Source organism: Motacilla alba, chromosome 18 (genome assembly GCF_015832195.1).
Source record: "Motacilla alba alba isolate MOTALB_02 chromosome 18, Motacilla_alba_V1.0_pri, whole genome shotgun sequence".
In the NCBI taxonomy this organism is placed as follows: domain Eukaryota; kingdom Metazoa; phylum Chordata; class Aves; order Passeriformes; family Motacillidae; genus Motacilla; species Motacilla alba.
Genome location: NC_052033.1, coordinates 11,525,756 through 11,543,919, shown reverse-complemented (window position 1 = coordinate 11,543,919; position 18,164 = coordinate 11,525,756). Strand labels below are relative to the sequence as shown.

Sequence of the window (18,164 nt, the reverse complement as noted above, 5' to 3'; positions counted from 1 at the left end):
GCCGAGGGGGACAGCACCCTTCCGTGTCCCACCCTGGGCAGGAGCCTGGCACGCGTGTGTTGGTCCCTGCCGGTCCCGCGGGTGCCCCAGGAGCAGGGCAGGCAGCGGGGCAGCCTCGGCCACGGGCCCAGGACAGAGCCCCTGGGGGCGGCAGCAGCAGCGTCCCTGCAGCACCAGGCTCGGGCTCCGCTTCACCGGGAGCCTCCGCCGGCCTCGGGCACGGCTGAGCAGGAGCCTGGGCCCCGGCCGGGCAGGGAGGGTCCGCAGCCCGGCCTCGCTCGCACTCGTGCCTTTGCTGCTCCGAGCTCCTGCTGCCGCTGCAGCGCAGGTGTGCGCGGCGCCCGGAGCCCCGCCGGGAGAGCCGGCTCTCTAATTACACCGATAACAGCAAATCATGACAGCAGCCCTCCGCGGGCCCGGCGGGGCCGCTGCCCTGCCCCAGCGGGGCTCCGGCCCCGGGCAGCTCCCAGCTCGCTCCCCGCAGCCCCCGGGGTGCGGCCGCGGAGAAAAAACAGGAGAAGGAACGAGGGAGAGAGGGAGGGGAGTGGGGTCTCTTCACCTGCTGCCCACCGCAGCCCTTCTTCCTCCCCGACCCACACTCGGCTGCTCCCTGCGCACCCCCGAGAGCTCCCGTCCATCGAGGCGGGCGGCAGGAGAAGTGCCCTGGGCAGGGTGCGGCCAAAGCCACGGCACCGTCTGCCCTGGGGGGCACCGTGAGCCCCCGCCTGCACGCGCAGGGGCACCCTCGGGCGCAGCACCCGCAGGGCAGGGGCTCCACGGAGCCGGCACGGCCCGCCCCAGGCAGGGACACCCATCCCGGCCCCGGCACCGGCCCAGCAGCCCGGCACCCGGGGGAAGTGTCGGCGGTGAGCAGCTGCAGGAGGGCTGCGCCGAGCCGGGGGAGCCCGGGCAGCCTGACTCACCGGCTGCCATCGCCGCCGCCCCGCGGCAGGTGGGCGGCTGCGCCGGGAGGGCTGAGCGGGGATGCGGGAGCGGGGGGGCTACGGGGAGGGTATCCCCGGAGGAGAAGGAAAACAAACCCAAACTCCAGCGACATTCACGGAGCCGGCGCGGCCACCAACGTGCCCGACCAGCAGGAGGATCCCCAGCAAAGCCCGGAGGAGCCGAGTGCTGCTCCCATCCCTCGTCCTCCCCAAAATTCTTCTTGAACCAGATGTGCCCTCAGCGGCAGGCCTCGGTGCGTGCATGCGCATGTGTTTTCATCCCGGTCTTTAAATGAGGTCTTTGCTGAGAATTTACAATTCCCTCATGGCCTCAATCTTGCAAAGATTGCTTTTTTAACACTGTTGGGCTTTAATTCTAATAAGCCTCCTCTTTATTACGGAACCAGGTCACATTGCCTTGACACTGCGAGAAGATCTTTCATCGGGAAGGAAAATGGAGAAGGGAAAAGAGAAATAAAGGAAGGGAGGAGGAGGAGGAAGACGGGGACACAAACAAATACAAGCTGCTCCCCTCAGCCTGGGGTGAGCCCCGGGAGCAGGGGGGCAGAGCCTCCCCGCGGCGCCGCTCGCACCCCGGACGCGCAGGATTATTTCTGGTGCGGCTTCACTTCCCACGCACCCTCCCACCCTGCGCTGCTGAAAACGCCAAGAGGAGCAGGGGGGAAGCTTGACAAAAGTTTGACAGAATGAGGACAGAGTCCAGCCCTGCCCGGACAGATGGCCGGCACCGCCAGCCCGGCGCAACCCCCGTTACCTGGCGGGAGCCGCGGGGACGGGAGCAGCAGCAGCGGGCACTGCCCCCGCCGGCAGAGATCGCAGCCCCGCACCGACAGGGTGCGGCACAGCTTCACCTTGCCCTCCAACACCTGCTCAAGCGCCCACCGTCCCTTCTGGAGGCTCCAGCACCCCCCAGCACTGAGCAGGGGGGCGGCTGCTGCCTCCCTGTTCCCCAGCCCCGGGCTTTGCCTGGCTCAGGGCACACAGTCACAAACCACCTCTGCCAGGGTCTCACACCGTGGCCATGGTCACAGAAGCTGATCTCACGCCCCGCCTGGGCTCCCCTGTGCCCACAGCTGTCACCTCCCAGTGCTGGATTGGGGACGACTCATTGGGGACTCCTCAAAGCCCGGCCTCCCCTGGCTCCTGGACAGCGAGGCCCTGCCAGCCAAACGGGACTCGGGGCACTGGCCCCCGCTCCCAGCACCTCCCACCACCCTGCCAGCAGCCCCCTGTGCCAGCCGTGCCCCACGGCAGCCTCGTGTCACGCCGAGGAGCATCCAGGCTGCGCTGGCACGCAGCAGCGCGTGACCCTGGCACGTTCCGTGTCACCGGTGACACCAGCAGAGCAGCCCCCCTCCCCGCCTGCTCCAGAAAACAAGCTCTTGGACAGCCCGGGCTGAGCTTCACCGCACCAAAGAGCTCCAACAGGGCCTTCTCCAGGGCAGAGGGACAGGGCTCCGCGCCCCAGGGCGGCAGCAGGGGAAGGCCGCGGCTGCTCCAAATGGAGATGTTTAATTCTCAACACTGGCAGCTGCACTCGAGGCAGGAGAGGCAGGGAAGCCATGCACAGGGGTAACCATGGCAACTTCAGGGAAGTTAAATAAAAACTTCTTTAAAAAAAGCTAACGAGGTCCCTGAATCATGCTTTATCAGCTGTGTTGCTATAAAGATCGAGATCCAGCCAGCTCAGGATTCCTAATTACTCCTGCAATATACTGGAGAGAGCTTTATTTAAAAAAAAAAACCAAACCCTGGCTATGCACGGAACAATTTGGGCCTCTCTCCACGCCGGGATTCGCACAGCCCGTGAAGCACCTTCCCAGAGGGATCTGGTGCTGAGAGCCCCCCCAAGCAGCCCCTGCCTGCTCGGGGGGCTCTGCTGCTGCACCCCAAGCCCCGTTCTTGTGGAGGGGACACAGGGAGAGCCCCCCCAGGGCTGCTGCCACATCCTGCCAGCACAGCACTGCCCTCAGGAGCACCCCAAGCACCAGGGGCTGCATCCTGGATCTGGGCGCCTGCAGCAGGGGCTGCCCATGGCCCCCCGGCCCTGGGGATGTGCTGCAGCATCACCCACCAGCCTGCATGCTAAACACCCGCACACGGAGCCCTGCGGCCCTGAGCCTGCCACAGAGGCACCAGGGAGTGCCAGCCGGACCCCAAGGATCACCATGCCAGGGCCAGAAAGCAGCCAAAGCAGCGTCCACCCCCAGCAGCTCCCAGCCCTAGGGCACAGAGCTGCCGTCACTGCCCAGGAGCCAAAGCACGGATCCTGAGAGCTCCCGAAACCCTTTTCCCTGCAAAACAGACTCTGGGACAAGGCCAGCGAGCCCTGGGGAGTGAACAGACCTCCCAGCCCACAGACAGACCGTGCTGGGGCACACCCACAGCCCAAGAGCACGCACCCAGCAGGGATGGCCCCAGCACCGCTTGGGAAGTTCCTTTAAAGCCCGTTTGCATCAGCCACGGCACCAAAGGCTGCTGGGGAACCCACCAGAGCCAAAGGCTTGCCAGCAGCCACCAGGGAGCTCCCAAAAGGGACCAGGGAGCTCCCAAAGCTACGGACACAGGACAGCAGCGCCGTCAGCCCAGCGCTGCCCTCCTGCCCCAAAGAACCCGAGGGCACCGAGAGCTCCCTGAGCACCCTGAGCCCGGCTGGGCACCAGCCCCTAAACCAGCACCCTCAGCCAAAGGATGCCAGGTTCCCTGCCGAGGCGAGGGCTGCACCATGAGCAGCTTTAAAGGGTTATTTGAGTCTTTATTTTCACAGCTTATGGAAAGAGTGAGTGAATTATAAGTATTATTTACTATATTTTAAACTCATTTAATTTAAGCTGATTCTGAATGGAAATTAGAATCCAATTAAAATGTGGGGGGAAAGTCAGCGTTTTGAAGCAGATTATTAAGCAAAGCTACATTAAACATAAACATTGGGGAACAAGTTCTGTATTTACAAGAGGATTTATTCAGCTAAGGAAGTATCATCCATGGCCCAGGAACTGAGGAACCTGTTATCAAGGTCAAGATTTTATCAGCAGGTCTCAGATTCTCACATCTGTGTTTCACCCAGAGCTTGATTAAGAGTTTAGAAGCCTGGAAAACTCTCCCTTTTGCTCCAGCTCCTGCTTTAGAATTAATTGTTTATTGATCCAACAGGAGGAAAATATTCTCTCTTGCTGCAGAGGAGCTGCCTGGAGCTGAGCCTGTTGTCAAAAGCTGTTTTATCACTTCCATAAATTCCAGCTGTGGTGACTTCCTCAGCTTCAGTCGCCCCGTTCCCCCAGACACACTCACAGACCCCTCTGGTAACTTTGGGCAGTGGCCTGGGAGCTGTGATTTGCCAGATTCCCCCTTTCAGGAGCCCCCGTCCCACCAGACTGCCCGGGGGAGCAGCAGTGGCTCCACTCAAAACCCACCAGTGCAGCTCCTCTTGCTTATGTAAATCCCCTTTCACCCCCACCTCCTGCCTGGGCAGTGCTGAGGGCCAGAGGGGCACAGCAGCCCAGGCAGGAGAGGAGGGAACCTGCCGGGGCTTGGAAATACCCATCCTCATCCTCATCCTCATCCCAGCATCCCACACCTCCCACAGCAGCACCAGCCCACTTTCCAGAAGAGCCTTTTTTTACTTCTTTTTCCCCCCAGGTAGAAAAGCACCCCAGAGGGGAAACGTGGGCAATCTGGCAGGGTCCATGGGAGCGTGCACTTCCTTCCACCTCTGGGAAAACCAACAGCAAAACACTGGGAAAAAAAACCCAAAAAACAGCTTCTCCCAGCAAGGAAACCCTCTGGATCCCCTTCCTCCCACCCAGGCTCCGTCCTCTCAGCCCCTGAACTCCCAGGTGAGAAGGGTGGCAGGAGGAGGGGACACATCCACAGTGGGTAACGGAACAGGGATCCTGCTCTCCTGCATGCGTTTTACCCGTTAGAAATTCAATCTTGTCTTGTCAGGAAGAGACAAGGATGCCTGGAGCATCTGCGTGCGAGCAGAGGGGAGAGCTGCCTCCAGACTGGTTTGTCAGGGGTTCAAAACAACTGGAATCTCAGCGGCTAACAAAATGACAGATTTTGCTTCCTCATCTGGTACCCCAGCCTGTCAATTAATCTGCAGGAACACACATCCCAAAATACCTCAAACAATTCCAGCAGAAAGCCCTGGAACGGCACCAACGGCAGCCGCTGCGCAGCCAGAGGAGGGAGGCAGGAGAAGCTGCTGTCAGCAGCACCGAGCACCCCAGCCCCGCCAGGGCTGGAGCAGCCCCACGGAGGAGCTCTGGGCTGGTGGCAATGCCCAGGAGCTCCGGGCTCTGCACAGCCCCCGCTCCACGACTGCGGCCCCTCCAGCACAGCCCCGTCCACCTCGCCCCGGCCCAAAGCTCCCCCAGCTCCCCTCTCCGTGCCACGGCCCTCGGAGAGCAGCAGCTCTGCCGTGAGGACTCGTCACCCACCGAGCCCTCACCCCGCGAGGCCGTAAATTAAAAGAGAGCTCAAATAAATTACGGAACTTCCCTCGTGCCTTTTATTATCTCAACAACCTTCAGAGGGATTTATCCACCGTCAGCTGAGCAGCCACGAGCTGCGCCGACAAACTGATTCAAGAAACGCACAGCTGAAAACCTTCACACGCCGGGGCTGCTGCAGAGGGGACCCTCACCCCCAGCGCCTGAACACGGCCGGCCCAAGCCCCACCGATGCACTCCCCCTCCAGCTGGGGAGATCCCCCTCAGCCGCGGTGACAAAGGAACCCAGCTGTCCCATCCTGGGCGGCACAGAGGCGGCAAAGCAGCAGCAGCTGCGTGGAGGGACAGGCTCTGCCAGCAGCACAGGCTGCCCAGCCGTGCCAGCGCCTGGGGTGTCATCCTGTAATCGGGAACGACGCGTTCTGGTGGCGGGAGATGGAGAAACGGTGGAACTGGAAAGGGAAAATCCCCGGCCCTTGTCTCGGAGGGGCTGAGCGTGGAGCGCACGCCGCCGGCCCAGGCTGGGGAGGAAGGCTGCAGGAGGCGGTTTGCCAAAGGGGGCATCACAGAGAGCAAGGGCTGGTATCCTAAAACACGCTAAAACCTCCCAGGCTGCCCAGGAGCAGCAGGAAAGGACAGGAGGGGCACTGCCACGGCCCTGTCACCAAGCACAGGGTGCCCAGGAGAGACGCCAGCCTCGCTCCCAGGGATGTGCCTGTCAGCAATGCCTCCTTCAGCACCTCAGTCCTGCCGTGCCTGTCCCCACACCGTACCCAGACAGCCAGGGAGGAGCAGGAGCTGCCACTGCCAGGCTGGGGCTTCCCAGCCCCTCCATCCCCAAAAGCAGAGGTTGACATGCTGCTGTGGTTGTGTGCCCTGTGCCAGGGCTCTCTGCCCTGCCAAACAGCCACACAGATCACTCCAAAGGAGGTGGAGGAAAATAAAAATCCTTCTTTATTCTCTGTGAAACAACAAACAGAGCCTCGGCACCTCTCCCCAGAGCCAGGAATGAGCTACGACCAACAGCCAGGTCCAGGCAGCCCTGCCAGCCCCAGCCACTGCAATCAGCCCTCCCTGAAAATTATCAACTCTGGGCTCTTTCTCCATCTGTTAGCCAGGAAAAAAAAGCCTTAATTTCTTGCTTTGTGAGGCTTTATCAAGCCTCGACCATTTTAGCCTGAAAACAGGAAGCTGTTTGGGAAGCAGAGCGCCTTCACGTCTGCACTGTACCCAGCACGGCCAGGCCTCCAGCTCAGGTACGACCAGACTGCAAACAGCACCAGGCAGCAGGATGCACCCCAAAACCACTGAGAGCTGAACCGCGAGCCCCGGGCACCCCAGAGAACGATGGGCACATTAGACGGGAAAAAGAACGGGGCACTCACCGATGGCGAGCTACGCCCACCCTGGGCTGTGCCCCCCAGGCCACAGCGCAGCAGCCAGAGCTGCCGTGCCCCAGCGCCAGGCATCTCTGGAGGCAGCGAGCGAGTGCCAAAGCTCCACCAAAAGCAGCCGAAAATAGCTGGGATTGTTAATGTCACGCTCACTGGAGTGAGAAGCTGAGAAATCCCTGCTCCCCCCATCCCTCCGCCTGCACACGCGAGCGCTGCCAACGCCTCGCCAGGCTGCTCCCGCCGGGCGGGCGGGCCCGTGCCCCGGCTCCGGGCGCTGCCCCCGCGGGGCCGGCCCCACACCGCGGCTCGCTGCCCCAGGGGCGCCCCGACGCCTCCGGGGGCGACGCTGCGAGCGCCGAGCGGCTCCTGGCACGCACATCTCCAGGGAGCAGGAAAACGGCTGGAGAACGGCACCGGGCACTTCCGCAGGGAGAACGGCACCGGGCGGTCACACTCAGCACACGCACCCCCGGTGACCCCCGAAGGGCCCTCGCCACGCACCCTCCAGCGCACGAGCCCTGCACATACCTGCACAGGGAGCCCGTCCTGCCACGCAGCTCCTGGAGACAGGCAGGAATTCAGGAGGAGAACAGCCCAGGGAAAGCCACCTCGGCAGCCTGGCTCTGCCCCACAGCCGCCCCAGGCCCCTCTCTTTCTCCTCCTTTATCCAGACTCCGCCTCACCCAACTTTTCCTACAAATTACCTTCACCTTGAGGCTGTGATGACAACTGGCGCTCGGTTATCGTCAGTAGCCGCCCCTAATTAAGGGGCAGAACGAATCCTTAACACAAACTTAATGGGGCCCCCGGCACATGGCGCGGTGTCTCCTCGGCCGGGCCGGCTCAGCCACGAACCCTCACGGGCTCCGGCGCCGCCGCCGCGGAACCGGATCCCGGAGCGCAGCGGGGACCGCCCGGTGCCGGGGTGGACGCCGCCACCCCGGCCTCCCCCGCTCCGCCGGGAGCCGCCAGCCTTCCCCCGGGATGCGCTCCGGCAGCGCCGCCCCGGGGCTGCCGCTGCGCCTCCCGGGGCCGCTCGGTCTCGGTGGGCATCCCTCCCCGGAGCCGCCACGGGGGAACTCGGCCGCCCCCGCCCGCCGCCCCCCCGCTCCCCTCCCCTCCCCGGTGCCGCCGGGCGGGGGTGCGACGGTGCCGCCGCCGGTAACTCACGCGCTCAGATGTCCCCGCCGCGGCGGCGCAGGGCGGCCGCGGGTCCCCGCCCGCCGAGCGGCATCTCCCGAGCAGCGGCGACCGGGGCAGCCCGGCGGCGGAGCGGGCTCTCCGGGCTCTGCTCGGGCTCTCCGGGCTGCGCTCACCGGGCCGCCTCGCACGCGGCTGCGCCCGCGCCACCGGAGCCACCGAGCGCGCGCGCCCGCCCCCGGCCCCGCCCCGCGGCTGCCGCCCCCCGCCCGGGGTCCCCTCCCTCCTTCCCTCCCTCCTTCCCTCCCTCTTTCTGCGGGGACACCCGAGCGGGATGGGGGGGTCGGGACCCTCTGGCCGCTCCGCACACGCTCCCGCCGCTGCACCGGGAAAAGAGCCGCGTTTTGTCGGTTTCTCCCCCAAAAACGAGCGTCCGGCGGCGGCCCCGGCACGGAGCTGCCCCGGGGGTGCCTCCCGGTCCCTCCCCGTCCTCAGCAGCACCGGGCACTGCGGCCCCGCGGGTGGCGAGGAGCAAAGACCCCCGGAGCACCCGGAGCGGGGACACCGGCTCCATCGCTGCGCATCCACCGGGACACCGGGCGGGGTACCCGGGCACTGAGTGGGATGCCCGGGCTCGGTCAGCCCCCGGCAGGACGGCAGCGGGGAAGGGGATTCCCAATCCTCACTGCAAACACCGGGGAACGCGAGGCAGGGCCGGGAGCCCACGGGACGCGGGTCTGGAGCAGCCCCCAGACCCGCCAAAGCTCCGTGCGTGTCTCAGCCCCTTACCCTTTCTTCCCCTTCAGTCACACGTGAGGCGATCCGGGCAGCGATCCGGCATTCCCGCCGCAGCTGGAAGCTTCCCGGGGTGTTATGCAAGAGCAGACCTCTGGCATTCACGGCTCTCTCGCTCTCCGGCTGCTCATCCCCTCCCCTGGGAAGGCGGCGGAGCGGCGCAGAGCTGCGCTATCGGACCGAGCAGAGCCCGGCTGTCAGCGCTCCCGCTCTGCCCTGCCCTGGGCTCGCTGCCGGGCGCCTGCAGCCCGGAAAGAGCCGGGAGCCGCTCTGGCAGCCAAGCCCCCCGAATCCCGGCGGCCTAGGGGATGTCACAGTGCTGTGACAGTGACCCGCTCCTGCTGGCGCTCCTGGAGGGCGCTCAGCGCTTTTTCCCGGCTCGAACGATTTATTTGTGGTTCCCAATAGTTAAAACTGTGGGGAAGCTCCCCAAGCTCTACTTCCTGAGAAATATCTGGAATATCTACAGCCTGCTAGAGCAGGAAGTTCTCTCCTATGACTTCAGCACGCGGTCACCTCTGAGACTTTCTCAGGCTCCCGCAGAGCCCCCCAAACCAGGCATTGCGCCCCCTCCCTCACTGCTCCCCTCCCGAGGGCTCTGAAGCCCACTCTGGAGAAAACCATCAGGGTTATGAGGAGCCACCACGTGAGTGAGGACCGTGAGCACTCGGGCTGCGCCTCACCCATCCCCACATCTATTTTGTGCGACCCACGGGGGTATTTTTAGCCCTCGGGGCCGCGGCAGCCCTTGTTCTCCCGACAAAGGCAGCCAGGCCCGCTCCGGGCGCTGCCCCGCTGCGCCGCTTCCTCACGCTTCACTGAGGCTGAAGATGCTTTAGGCAGCAGGTTTGGAGAACGACGAGCCGGGGATGCGGGAGAGCTCAGCTCCGCAAAGCCCTGCCCGCATGCCGAGCCTCGGAGCCGGGTCCCGGCTGGCTGCCATCCCATCCCATCCCAGCCCATCCCATCCCATCCCATCCCATCCCATCCCATCCCATCCCATCCCATCCCATCCCATCCCATCCCATCCCAGCCCAGCCCATCCCATCCATCCCATCCCAGCCCATCCCAGCCCATCCCATCCCATCCCATCCCAGCCCATCCCATCCCATCCCATCCCATCCCATCCCAGCCCATCCCAGCCCATCCCAGCCCATCCCATCCCATCCCATCCACCCGCTCCTGGAAGCGCAGAGCGGCTCCCACCGGGAGGCGCAGCGGGAGGGGCGCGGAGCGGGCTCGGGGCGCCGGCACCGCTGAGAGACCCGGAACGGAACGGAACGGAACCGGGCACCGGCACCGGGACAGCCGGGCAGGGAACCACCCGCGGAGGAACCCTCCGGGGAACCTGCCCGGGGATCTCCAGGAGGGCAAGCGGAGGAGGGTCCTCCCCGGCCGTGCGAGAGGAGCAGCAGGAGGAGGAGGAGGAGGAGGAGGCGGGGGATAATGGCTGAGGATGCACGGAGCGGCAGCGGAGGGAAGAGCAGCCGCTGGAAGCAGCACAAGGCAACAAACCCCTGCAAGGCTGTTTGTGAACCGCGGGAACAAGTATTACTCTGGGAAGAAGACGCTTTTCCTTTTTTCTCAGCCGATTTCACAGCCTATTTGCCATCAGGGCCTTCATTTGGAGGCAGCCAGAGCTGTTTAAATTACTGCTGCTGGGATTTGTTTCATCTTTAAGGAAGACGAGGTTTTCCTCAGAGCTACGGCTGGGGCACAGGGATGACAAGAGCCAGTGTGGCTCCATCTGGGTTTTTCCCTGAACACAGCTCTTGGAACGCAGAGTCCCACAGCCCCAGCTCCGGGGATCCCCTCAGGCCCCAGGCTGAGCACCGTGCCCGAGCCAGGGCACTGCCGGGCAGCCAGTCCTGGAATCTCCTCCACAAGGCAACAGAGGCCAGGGAGAGACACGAGACAACGAGGGAACAGCCCCCACATCCTCCCTCAGGGACCCTCAGCTTTGAGGTGCCCAAAGGAGATCCAGCCCCTCCTCACGGCTCTGCCCAGAAAGGGGAGGTTTGCAGGTGTTCAGCCCTGGCACAGCCCTGGCAGCTCGAGCCTGGACCTGCCAAGAGCTTCACCTGCCAGGGCCTGTCCCACCAGCGGGCCGGGGGCACGGCGCCAGCTGGAGCTGTCCCTGGAGTGGGTACCTGCACCGCCCCTGGTCCCAGAGGAGAAGGTGGGGTGACACGGCGAGAGCCGGGGATGTTTTTTGGCGAGTGTCGGGTGCCCTGACCCAAAAAAGCCAAAGCGGAACGTGCAGTCCCAGCGAGGCACTGAGCAGACACACTCAGACTGCAAAGCACCGTGGGAGGAGCAGGGAGAGCCATGCTGATGGGTTCTGCAATAATGCTTTTTTAAATATAATTTCCGATAGATTTTATGGCTAAGTTATGTAACATAATGAGCAAATCTACAATGCAATTGTCACTGCACATTAACAGCGAAATCCTGAGCCTCTATTACACTAACAAACTTATTAAATCAGTGAACATAGCCCTGCATCAGTCAATTATTGAAACGATGCCAAGATTGGGAGAACAATCTGATATCCATTACAGGGAGCGGGGATGTGACCGGGGCTGCCCGCAGCGCTGCGTGCTTTAGAGCATTCCCGGGATTTACGGCACCGAGGGCCACCTCACCTGCCGGCATCCCCCAGCTGCTGCCCCTCCCCAGCGAGGGAAGGGGCCAGAGCCAGCCCTGTGCTCGCACCCCAGGGCCCTGCTGGGAGCAGGGGGGAAGCGCCGCGAGTCCCACGGCCGGGACTGCCCTGATGCCAAGTGCTGGGGGCTGGAATCGCCCTGCAAAGAGGCAGAGACAGCCCTTGGAAAAGCGAGGGACACCTGGCAGTGGGTGCTGCCCCCAATGGTGCTGCCCAGGACACCGCTGCCCCCTGCCAGGCACCGCCTCGGGCCCCATCGCTGCACTGATGCCCCTTCCCAAAGCCTCAGCCCTGCCTGCCCACCCTGAGCCCTTCCCAAAGCCTCAGCCCTGCCTGCCCACCCTGAGCCCTTCCCAAAGCCTCAGCCCTGCCTGCCCACCCTGAGCCCCCTCCCAAAGCACCCCTGGCGCCCCAGGGAGCAGCAGTGGGTCCGGAGGGGCCGGGGTTCAGCTGCCACCTCGCTGCCCCTCTCCGGGGAGCTGGCGTCAGCCAGGGCCGGCAGCTCTGTGCCCACAGCAGAGCTCGGGCTGAGCTCATCCCTGGCTCCAGGACTGCAGCCACCCACTGCCACACAATTTCCAGGGCAGGGCACTGCTCCAGCCCCAGGATGGGGCACGAGAAGGCTGGCAGGGGCTTGGCCACGCACATCCCCAGCTCTCACATGCCCCCCGACCCCGTGAGATCCCATCAATGCCAAAGTGACACCCTCAGGACACTGTTAAATGTGAAATAAGGTGAGCTCGGGGAAACCTGCGGAGATGTCCGTGCAAACACCTCAGCAGAGTGTGCCTTGCACCTCGGTGAAGTGATTTGACACAGCACTAATTATGCAAATTAATCATCAGTAAATTAGATCCTCAGTTATTTATTTATTTTGCATTCTGCGCCGCAGCCCAGCAGGAGCAGCACCCGGAGAGAGGAGCAGCCCCGATCCGGCTGGGAAGGAATGTTTGGTAACATGTTGCATGATCTGGCCTCCCCACATTCCTTCTCAGATGAAATTTGGAATTGATTTGCTGGTATCACACCGCTCCCAGCCCTCAATATGTCATGGCAGCTAATGAACCGTGCCAGAGACACATTTATAACCCGCTATTAGCTGCTTCCATCGCAAAGAGATTTTTTTTTTCCCTCTTTGCTCTGATGTTCTAAAACTTGTAAAAACAAACCAAACATCACATACACAGAAAAAAAACAACCCCAACCACCAGCAACACCAAAACCACCGCAGCAAACATGTCTCCTGAAAGTGAACTACTCGTGTGACTCCCATCTTCCCTCCTGGAGCCTGCCCTCGAGCTACAGAAAAGGCCCTGGACCACCACCCAAAACACCCCTGAATTTCCCCAGGCTCCTTCCAGCCCCTGCTCCCTCCTGGCCACAGCAGAGACAGAGAAAGGGGCTCCCGTTCCCAGCTCCCTCCCGGCCACAGCAGCAGCCGGAGCTGGGATCTGGCTGCAGAGGGGGAGCAGGGAGCGATGCTGGGGACAGGACGGGCCCAGGAAGGCAGTTCCCTTCATCCAAGCCTCATCCACGCCTCGCCACGGCAGCGACAGCTCTATCGGGGGAGCAGGAGCTAATTAAATTTACCGGGATCACTGAGGAGGAAATTATTTAATATTCTGCGTGGAATTGAAGATCTGAAAGCATGAAGGGCCCTGTTTCATCAGAGACCCGCTCCTCCCAAACACTCAACTCCACTCTTGGAGGCAGCGGGATGGGGCAGGGACCACACAAACAAACAGCGGAGAGCCCCACGGGGCACGGCTCTGTCCCCAGGGAGAGCAGCCTCCCCAGGGGCTCCGCGCCTCCTCCGAGGGACGATCCTCCCCTTCCCAGGCACCGCGTATTCCACACGGAGCTGCTGCTCCTCCCACACCCCGGGCTGGTGGCCTGGCACTGCCACCCGGTGCCATGGGAACAGCCAAAATGGTGCCGCCTCTGGGCCCCCCGCTTTGCTCCTCCACCCGAAGAGGAGCTGGATCGGGCACAGCAGCTGCCAGGGAGGGCAGGGTTTGCCACAGGAGCTTCACCCTGGCTGTGCGTGCCCGTGGCGCTGCTCAGCTGGGTCAGCACAGGGATCTGCAGGGCAGGAGGATGCCAGCACTGAGCGTTCCCACAGCGTGTGCCACTCCCCAGGGCTGGTGCTGCAGGTCCCTGTGACTGCCCCAGGGACGGGCACTGCCCCTGGGCATGAAACCAGCATCTCCTCGGTGGAGCAAGAGCCACCAGGCCTGGGCTCCCCCAAGGACGTGCCAGCCTTGTGCTGGAGACCCCCAGCTCCAGCCCCTCTGCCTCCCTCTCTGTGCCTGCTAACGTCTCTTTCCCCTCACACGCACAGAAGCCATGATAAGTAGCAATAATTTTGCTTCTGTATTTGTGTCACCAAAACTTGCAGCTAATTCCTGTAGCTGCCAGCATGGAGGCACTAATACCTCTGTGAAAGACAAAGCAATTATTTCTAAACATAGCTTGTTCCTTGCATTGTCACCACCAGAACCACCCAACCCCCGGGCCGCTGGCAGCATCTTCCTCTAACTAGCGGGGAGGAGAAAAAAAAGAATGTTTTTCCCCAAAACCACATCCCTGCTCCTCCCCAGGTGACAGACACCCCACGGCCTGACCCAGACAGAGGCACATTCGCTGTGCCCCAGAGTCTCCAGCTGGATGGAGACACCGCGTCTGCCGCAGGACCCTCTGCAGCACCAGACCTTGTTATGCCGAGGCTCTGCTCTCAGGACATTAAAGCGAGCCATAAAACGACAAGCGAAGCGAAATAAGGGATGTAAGGAGCGGGCAGAATGTAAATGGTGGCACTGGCACAAGCACGGCGCCCTCCGAGCGCCTGTCCCCACTGCTCAGCACCCGGGAGGGGACACAGCTCCTGCATGGGGGTCCCTGCCCCTCCCTCGGGTGCCCGCCCCATGGAGCTGTGAGGGTTCAGAGCCTTGAACAAGACTCGGTGCCTCCGCTGGCACAAAGCCCCCAGAGCCGCGGGCAGCCCCTGCTGCAGGAGGGGGAAGAGCTGCAGAGGCCATGAGCAGCACGGGCTCCCCACCGAGGCCGAGCGGGGGCGGCTCCTGGAGCCAGCACACCTGGGTGACCTACATAGCACCGCTGCTGGGCGTTGAACAGGCTTCCCAAGGGCTGCAGCATCCAGAACCTCCCGGCTCTGGCCCTCCTGGCCCCCGAGGGGTTCACGGGAACAGGAGAGGCTGAGCAGGGAGAGCAGGAGCGACAGCCCTCGCTGGGACTTCGGGCAGACGCTCAGCAGCACCCCAAAAGCTCGCACAGCTGCCAGGGGAGGGGCTCACAGCCCTGGGCAGGGATCCTGCTCTGGCTGCTTCCCAATCCGTCCCAGCGACATCCTCCACGTCCCGCCCTGCCCAGGGCTGCCCTGGCACCTCCATCCCCAGCTGCCACGCGGGACAGTGGCAGGGGTGGCCCGGAGCCACCGGGCCAGGAGCTGGTCCCAGGCAGCGGATCGGGCTCCAGGTGTGCTACACCTGCAGCTCCCAGGGGAGGGGGGCCTGGAGCAGCCCCGAGCCCAGGAACTGGGACAGGTCCCTGGGAGCTGCCCCTACAAATATTTCCATCACACTTCGTAGTCAACCTGCCGCACCACCTCCAGTAATTAACCGCTACATTTTAATTAAACATTGATTAGCGACTAATTAGTCTAATGATTAGTCACCTGAAGGAGACAAAGCAAAATACTGGGGCTGCCAAGATAGGAGCCGGAGAAGGCAAATGATGAAAGATGAGAGAGGCAGCTGAAATTCCTCCCCTGCTTCCCTCTGGGCCAAACGCTTCCTCGCGGCTCGGTCCTTCGCAGATGAAGCTTCGAGGTGAATTTTTCTAATTGTGGCAATTCTGTCAGAATCTCGAGTGAGTGGTGGGGAGGAGACCGGCTTATTTCATCTTTCCCATCAGATCTCAGGTTGGTAATGTGGCTAAAGAGCCTCTCCCAGCCCGAGGAGACTGAGACTGTCACCGCAACAAAGTCAAGGGAGACTTTTGTGCCTTCAGTCCTGCGGCATCCCAAGGAGATCCCTGTGGAGCACAGAAGCCCCTGGGGCCCAGCACTGCATCCCCGGCAGCCACCACACCCCTCAGAGCCCCCAGCACTGCTCCTCCTGCTCACACCCGGGCTGCTGTCCCCTGCCTGCGGGGACACCCCTCAGAGTCCCCAGCACTGCTCCTCCCGGTCCCACCCGGGCTGCTGTCCCCTGCCTGCAGGAGGGGCTCCCAGCACTCCGCTCCCCTCCCCGCAGCCCTGCCGCTGCCACACGGCGTGCAGGGCTCTGTCAGAGCCAGCCCGGCGGGGCCGGGCACCCCCGGGCCGAGGGACAGAGGGACAGAGTGCCAGGGCACGGCACAGCCCTGCCGGGTCCCTCCCCGCGAGGGTTCCGGGCTGGGGACCCGCGGCCTCTGCCCGCACCTGGTCCCATCCTGGTGCCACCCTGGGACCCTCACCCAGCCACCCACCGAGCCCTCCGCAGGACATCAGCTCCTGTCACCCCCGGGGCACTCAGCGCGGCGCGGCACTGCACTTACAGGAGCCGGAGAGCCGGGCCAGGTCCCAAAGAGCAGCGATGCCGCGCCCCGAGGGCTGGCGGTCAGCCCCGCGCCCCGGACGGGCTCCCGGTGCCGCTCCCGGTGCCGCTCCCGGTGCCGCTCCCGCCCCGCCCGGGCTCCGCTGGGGCTGCTCCCCGCACCCCGCTCTCCGCCGGGGCGGTGCTGGATGAGATGTTTATTATTTCACTGGTCCCCTCTGTGAGATAATCCTATTTACCTCCATCGCTCATGCCTCAGAAAACCACTCCGGCTGAGGTTATGAAAGCGCTGCCAGCCGCGCTCCCCCGGCGCTGCCTCCTCTCCCCGCAGCCCCTGCCCTCCCTCCCTCCCTCCCTCCTCCTTCCCCAGGTGTCCTCGTCCTTCCCCAGGTGTCCTCGCCCCCCTGCCAGCCTGAGCCTGGTGTGTCTCTGACCCTGCCCCGCTCATTTCCAGCTCCTCTCGGGGGTTTTAGGGCGGGGAAGCGACACCGCCGGGGTGTGGAGCCGAGCCCACACCGGACCGGCGGGGAGGCCGCGGCTCGGCGGCGCTGCCCGAGAAGCCCCGGGCATCTCTCCCCCTGCTCAGGACGGGAAAATCCCCCGGAGCTCACCCGACGGCAGAGGCGGGCAGGCTGCGGAGGGCCAGGCTCACCGGGAATAGCGCAGGGCAGGAGCCGCGATCTGCAGCCCAGCCCGGCCAGCAGCACCGCGGCGGGACCCCCGAGCCCCGGGGCAGCGCGGGGACCCGCACCGGGGCGCCAGAAGGGTTAAACCAAACCCTGAGGCCGAGCCTCCGCCGGCAGGGCTGAGGGACATCGATCGCCTCGCTGGGATCGGTACAATCGATGGGGTCGGGCCAGGGGGAGGCAGCTGAGTGGATACTGACACCTTCCTCCCCCTCCTCCTCCTCCTCCTCGCGCTGGGAACGGCCCCGCTGGGGAGCCCCCGGGCTCCTACAGCCTGTCGGGGCTTCCTTGGCTCTCCCCGCTGCAGAGGAGCCGCCACCCCCGGAGCTGGGGGCAGAGCAGCAGAGGGGCCGGGGCTGGGCTGTCTGCAGGCGCTGCTGCTGCTGCTGCTGGGCACGGCCCCGCTGGGACTGGGGCTCCCGGGAACGGCCGGGAGGTGTCCAGGGAAGAGCCCCTGCTCGCCTGTCCTGCCCAGGCTGACCCGGCTCCCCCAGCTCCTCATCCGGCTGCAGGCGCTGGGCTCCGGCAGCAGGAGGGGCCGCGGCTGTTCCACGCTTCTGCAAAGCAATCTGCTCCTTGGGCTCCTCTGTTCCTCCCTCTTATGCAACTGCACAAAATGTAGAGGAAAACAATCCCCTGGATGCTAATTTGTCGGAGGAGCTCGAGCAGCTTTGCACAAGGCAGCAGTTTCAGCAGGAAAAAAACAAAGGGAACAGCCATGTCTGAAAGGCTGCTCCTGAAATCTGGCCTGCCTTCTGGGACCCTGCCCTGCCCAGCTCCCACAGGGGTCCCTGCCCGCATCCCTGCTTCCTACAGCCATCCCTGCATCCCTGCTCCCTGCATCCCTGCATCCCTGCCTGCACCCCTGCCTCCTGCATCCATCCCTGCATCCATCCCTGCACCCCTGCCTGCATCCCTGCTTCCTACAGCCATCCCTGCTTCCTACAGCCATCCCTGCTTCCTACAGCCATCCCTGCTTCCTATAGCCATCCCTGTACCCCTGCCTGCACCCCTGCTCCCTGCATCCATCCCTGCATCCCTGCTCCCTGCATCCCTGCTCCCTGCATCCCTGCCTGCACCCCTGCTCCCTGCATCCCTGCCTGCATCCCTGCCTGCACCCCTGCCTGCATTCATCCCTGCATCCCTGCTTCCTACAGCCATCCCTGCATCTATCCGTGCATCCCTGCCTGCATCCCTGCCTGCACGCCTGCTCCCTGCATCCATCCCTGCATCCATCCCTGCATCCATCCCTGCAGCCCTGCCTGCAGCCCTGCCTGCAGCCCTGCCTCCTGCTGCTCCCTGCATCCACCCCTGCCCCGTGTCCCCCTCCCTGCCCCATCCCCTCTGCCCCCTGGCCAGGGCTCTGCTCTGCTCACCCCTCAGGGAGGCGAGCTGGGGCTGGGGGATCCAGGATCGGCCCCACAGCTGCCCTGGGGCTGGGGGATCCAGGATCAGCCCCGCAGCTGCCCTGGGGGATCCAGGATCGGCCCCACAGCTGCCCTGGGGCTG

General features: G+C 63.8%; 1 protein-coding gene across 13 annotated transcripts in view; it reads right to left on the bottom strand.

The window, feature by feature from the left end:
* The window catches only part of RBFOX3 (RNA binding fox-1 homolog 3), a 134,261-nt gene that overhangs the window by 93,910 nt on the left and 22,187 nt on the right, over positions 1 to 18,164 (bottom strand). For 9 of the 13 annotated variants that reach the window (XM_038157006.1, XM_038157012.1, XM_038157008.1 and 6 more), the window contains exon 1: positions 7,984 to 8,182. The exons of 1 other annotated variant lie outside the window; for it this stretch is intronic. The gene's annotated coding sequence lies outside the window, so the exon portion shown is untranslated. Of the gene's footprint in view, positions 1 to 7,341; positions 7,836 to 7,983; positions 8,183 to 8,742; positions 9,043 to 15,970; positions 16,238 to 18,164 lie in introns of those variants that run through there. 3 more of the 13 variants (XM_038157000.1, XM_038157001.1, XM_038157002.1) reach the window with 3 other exon arrangements.